This window comes from Diadema antillarum, unplaced genomic scaffold (assembly GCF_040938485.1).
Source record: "Diadema antillarum isolate AM-2024a unplaced genomic scaffold, OU_Dant_1.0 seq00000009_RagTag, whole genome shotgun sequence".
Lineage (NCBI taxonomy): Eukaryota > Metazoa > Echinodermata > Echinoidea > Diadematoida > Diadematidae > Diadema > Diadema antillarum.
This window is the reverse complement of record NW_027271131.1, coordinates 236,276-242,275: the sequence shown is the minus strand read 5'-3', so window position 1 is coordinate 242,275 and position 6,000 is coordinate 236,276.

The window sequence follows — 6,000 nt, the reverse complement described above, 5'->3', positions numbered from 1 at the left end:
ACTCAATCAGTTGTTACAAGTGCGTCACGCGCTACTATACGCGCCGTCAACCCTGTAAACAACTTCTAGTTCGGGCTGCTGCCAGCCGGCCTTTCTTGTGCATAACATGTGGCGTACGTATACTCTTATACGTACAGTACTTATATGTGCGGGATTTCCGAGTGCGACGTGCGTAAATGATTGGGATGAACATCTTCGAACATCTTGACTTTTGAGCGAGTGCTATATAACATGTAGCTGACTGGTATTGACCCACAAAGGTACGTGAAAAATGCTGTTTGTTTTCAACCCATTTTATAAAACAAATGATGCACAGGATTATTTTGTGGCGTTAGTGAAGGTGCGGCGCACTCAAGAGTATTGACAATGGTGCAATATAAGCCTTGTGCATGTTGCACCATTGTCAATACTCTCGAGTGCGCCGCACCTTCACTAACGCACTCTATCCTGTGCATCATTTGTATAGTAGCGTATGTATACAAATCAAAGATAGATTTGCGATTCCATCGCGCGGCCGGTCTGCCTGCGAAGCGGTCAAAGCCGCAGTAGAAACGAGCGAAACTTTCACGTGAGCTCACCCCAGTAGATACGGCATCGCCGTACAGCGGAACGTCGTCTGAGCACATGTTATTCCACGGGTCGCGCAACACCAAGTTATTAAAACTCTATTCTGGTCGGAAAAACAGGACGGAATTATTTGATTTGAGCAATAAGAGTGGAGTCAATATTCCAAAAAAATCAATGTACCAACTCGCGGTTTTAATTCTGTTAGATGTGAGAGTATTAACTTAGCTAAATACAAAAAAACAAAAAACAAAAACAAAACAAAACCTCCTCGTGAGGGGGGGGGGGGGGGGAGGGGCGGGAGGTGCTCACGACAGGGACGGATACTCATGAGGAGGGACCCTCCTCACGAGTGGGGACCACAGAACTAAGAGTGGGGACCCTCCTCATGAGCGTTTCGAGTCCCATGCGCTTGCGTACGGTGTACTTCAAAAACTCAGCTCAACTTATTCATGTACTGTAGCGTTTCCGTGTACGGAAAAAATATTCGCTTCCCGGACTGATATTATCAGCGTAGCTACAGCACAGCTTGCACTGCAGTGCAGCTGGATCAAATGAAGTGAAGTTTTTTCAATCACAGAACAAAGTGCTATGCTTGCAATATGCATAAATTTCAGGTTGTGGATCATTTGAACTAGAAATTGAGCAATACAAGTCATCCACTCGGAAGCCAGGTTGGCATTCGCTTTGCCGACTGCATGAACTGCATGAGCCTAGATCACTTTCACTACTCGAAGCTTGCATTTTACACAGCCCAGTCGCTGTACATGTGTCGCGACAGCGCTTTCGCATAGCGTAGTAAACAGCGTCTGCACCGGTCGGGCTAGCATGTCGGCAAAGCTGCGCTGCGACACGGTATGTAGCATGATAGTCATGAACTGTATTACGTTTAAAACCATGCATGACTGTGCATGTGACCTGCAGTTGCAGTTGCAGTCGGCAAAGCGAAGGCCGAAGCGATTGATTGTGACCAACCTTCTGATACATTAAAAGACTGATGGAAGAAAAGGACTTGTATTTCACATTTCTGAAAAATCAGTGGTACCGGTGTGTGAAGCTGTTCATTGAAATTATATATTAAAAAGTTGTTCAAACTCACCAGAATCTCGCTCTCACTGTAATCTAGCATCGACCGTCGACCGTGGAATCTTTAGCAAATGTCTCATAGAGGTGTGTCACTTTTTGTGACGGAGGGTACGTTATGTTGTATGGTAGCTAAAAGGTATGACGCACATTGGTACTTTGACGCACCCAAAGAGATTATAACACAAGAGGGCGTAGTCCAGTGGGGAGGCAGCCGCGCGAGGGAGCTGCCATTTCCCGTTGTGGGAGCCGCCATTGCACGGATCCTGGCAGCGCACTGTTTAATGCGCTCGACTTGAATATTCGGCGCAGTGACCTTGCGTTGTTTTATTGTGACGTCACAATGGTCATGTTTAAGCGTCATAATGGTGCTGAGGTTGTTTGATTTTATGGCTTGAGTGGGAATGTACGCGAAACAAACGTCATAATGCTCAAGTACTGTCTAGTCTACACCCAAGTTCCCACTCTTTATTTTGCGAACAACAGAAAGGTCTGGACTCTACCAAATGGTTCAAATGATATGATACCATCGTAAAAACTAATATTCAAACAAATAAACACATTGAGATTCTGAAAATGAAAATGTGTAATGAAGAATAACATATCATTCCAGATATGATATGAGAAGATATGACTTGAACGTAGACTTAGATCCAGTGCCAGGAGCTGAGTGTGCGCTCCCTCTTCAATTTTGGACGCACTATTTGTACGCACGCGTATGGCGACTACTTACTCTATAGGTATAATCTCTTTGGACGCACCTATCCGGGGGTCAAGAGGTGCGTCATACAAATGACAGCTGCATATTGTAGCGAGATTTCATTTGAACCTCAACCCTAGACTCGACCTTGCTGTATCAGGAGGATGGGAGGTAAGCTGAAAACCACGTGCACATATTATGTACATAAATCAATCTGATTGTGCCCTCTGAAGCCCTGCAGTGGCTGATCTTCTAGCCCCGGATGCGTTTTTTTTTAAAGACGGCACAGATTGGGGCATGGCGCGTGTTAAACCTATGGGAAAAACGTTGGGTTAGGGTTTTTGGTTATGGTTATGGTTAGGGTTAGGGTTGGGGTTAGGGTTAGGATTAGGATTAAGGTTAGGTTTAGGGATAGAGTCCCCGATAGATTTTTAGTTTCCCCAATCTGTGCCGTCTAAAAAAAACACGCGCCCGGAGGCGATTTTCGCCGGTGCACGTTGTTCTGTTGGGGCTGGTCGCAGTTTCATCTTCCAGCAATGTCCCTGTGGGTTATTGTTAAATGGGTGGATTGGATTTCCAAGAAGTTCTCCTTTTTAAAGTGACAAAAATGAGGCGATATATATTGACACTTGTTTCATGACATCAATTCAACCTATTATGAAAATGTGTCAACATATTATAATGGAGAAAGTGTTTTTAAGTTCAAAAAATTATCCCCAATAGTCCAGAATCTCTTATAACTGTCCCACATACCTCTTTTCGTGTAAGTGAGAACTGTACCTACGGTAAGTGAGACATATTGCCCTTTTTATTCCAGAGTTGCTATAAAGGCCTCAAAGAAAGTAATATCTTTATTACTAGAATTCTGTACAGACAGGTTTTGATTGTTAGCCAACATATGTTTCATTTGCAATTAGGCATATTTTTTCCACCAAAATATGTTAAGTTAGTATGGACTGAATCCTCAGAAACCGACTACACAATCAGGTACGAGGTAGTCCAACGTTGCGTTACTGGCACTAGATCAGGTGGTCTCTCTATGTACTGTGAAACATTAGTTCTGGTTATGGGATTTGTGTCAGGATAAAAATATTACTTCGTGCATAATGATGCATGGCCACTGTCCAATTCATTTCAAGCTATAATTCTGGTAGACCAATCAAATGTTCCTCTTGCTTGGTAGCCTCTTGTTAACTTTGGGGTCAGGAGTGGATCTGACTGTAATTGCCGACATAGTACTGACAGTGCATTTTGCATGAGGCCACCAAACAAGAGCTAGATTTATCACTATAATTTTGGTAAACTATCCCCAAACTACACCCTCTCCAAACAAATTAATTGATATGAAATACAATTTTAGTAATAAAAAAAACAACAACTGCAGAATGATGAATGCTGAAAGTTGATGGATTCACAACTTCTTTGTGAAGAATGTTGATCAACCTGTCAGTGCGTGTTATTTCTTTTTTTTTTTTACTTTACTATCCTTGAAATCTATTTTATATTTGTTTGGAGTGGGTATTAGTTATATCAAAAAGCAAAAGCATGTGTACAATCAACATTATTTTACTCTTTAGTGCGTACGATCAAAATTATTTTACTCTTTGTAACTCAAAATGCAACTCATTATCTTGGCAAATTGCATCAGCTGGACAAATTTCTCAGTTGAGCCCTTTTGATGTATTGCAAGCAAATTCCAGTTGGTAGAAGATGAATGCAGAGATGCCAAGTTCAAAAAACTTTTATGAGTGAGATTTTTATGACTCGGCATCTCGGCGCTTGCGTGCATATGCACGCGAATGAGGGGGGGGGGGGTGTCCCCTCATGGTAGGGAGCTTTTTTTAATTATTAGCTCTTAATGATGCGATCTGGTGCATAATTAAGTGACTATTTTTTACTAATTTTGAAAGGCAAAAGGGAAATATACCTTCATTTGCAACTATCACTTTAATCCTTTGAGCTATGCTCCTTATTTTTAGCCCAAATTGCAGACTTCACCAGATGCGTGAGAAAAATGGGTGCCATGCGTGAGATTGTGAGACAGACCCTAAATGCTTGAGTCTCACGCAGAATGCGTGAGACTTGGTAGTTCTGTGAATGTTGAGCCCTTCTGAGAACTGTGTTTTGGCTGTAATCTTTCCCCCTCGTACAGTATACGATACCATTAACATGGTGTTTTGGGTTCGTTCATTCATATTATGAATGTGTGGATTAAGATGAAAGGACCCAAGGGGCAAGGTCAGAGGTCAAAGGTCAGTTGATTGACCCTGAAGAGACAAGTTTTAGTGATAGACCATTAAACTGCTTGGCGAGGATAAGATGAAAGATGATTGTATGGCTTCGAGTTCATGAAATACTCCCATCGAGATGTTTTGATTACAACTGATTGACAAATTGCCGTGCATCGACATAAATAAGCACTGAATTGATCAGCGTTTGGTAGTAGCCATGACAAAAGAAATCATGGCTGTATGTACTTGAGCAGGATTCGAACCTATGATCTGATCTCCAGACAGGCATCATCTCCACTAGTCCACCAAGCTTTCACCTGACAACAAGTGCTGATTCTCCTTATAGTGTGCAGTGGGCACTGTATGGCTTGAATTCACTTGTGTTCAGACACAGATTTGCCTGCCTTTCCTTTTGTTTGTTTGTTTGTTTGTTTGTTTGTTTTTGTCGTATAAACTACATGTAAGAAGAAATACATCAATGGCGTATGAGGCTGAGGAAAAACTTGTGGCCCAGGGGAGATGGTGGTATAGCAATCTTGTTTGTGTTTTTGCATTCTTAGTAGATGTGCCATGTCTCTGATGTTGCTGTGTACTGCTCACACATCTTGTTTTCTTTACTCCAGATGCTTTATGAAAACTTCTAGAAAATAGTTGCATTGCCCAACAACACACTCCAAGAGAACCTGCACACATGGTTCGTCAACGTCTTTACTCAAGTAGCCTTGACTGACAATGATGGCTAATAATTTGGCAACCAGAAGCCCCAAAAGTTGATTGGCCAATTGTATGATAGTTGCTATGCAGTAGCGCCGTCATAATTTTGAATGCAACTTTAGCTTGTCCGTGATATACTTACCAAGGAAAATTTCTGGTATGACTTACCAAAAAGGAACTTAAAATAATGTATGCATTGTGTGCTTATGCAAGAGTAAAAGCTGAATGTGAATACAAAATTCAAAATAAATACAGAACATGAATATTGTATTCCGTATACTTGCTTGTCTCATTGTGTCTTTGCAGTGTTGTGGTTCAACGTGAATTGAATGAAAATTAAATACACGTACACATAGTGCTAAACCAAGAAGGTACGAGGTTCACATTACCTCCTTGGCTAAACATAGGATCAGATAGCAAGATAGGCCCCCTGGTAGAAATTAACACAAATCGAGCTCTGTGTCAGGATATTTGAATCTTATCTTTCATATACAGTGTAAATTATATATATATATTTTTTTTCTCTCTCTCTCTCTCTCTTGGGTGGGGGAGGGCGGGGGGTTGAAGGGGAAGGGGATGGAAACCCAGTGTGTATTCTTAGCCTGAAAAAGGAGAATGCTTGAGGGATTTATAGCGAATGCATGCACACACACATACACACAAATACACACACAGCCCCCAGAGGCTCAACAAAACTGATGCAATTAT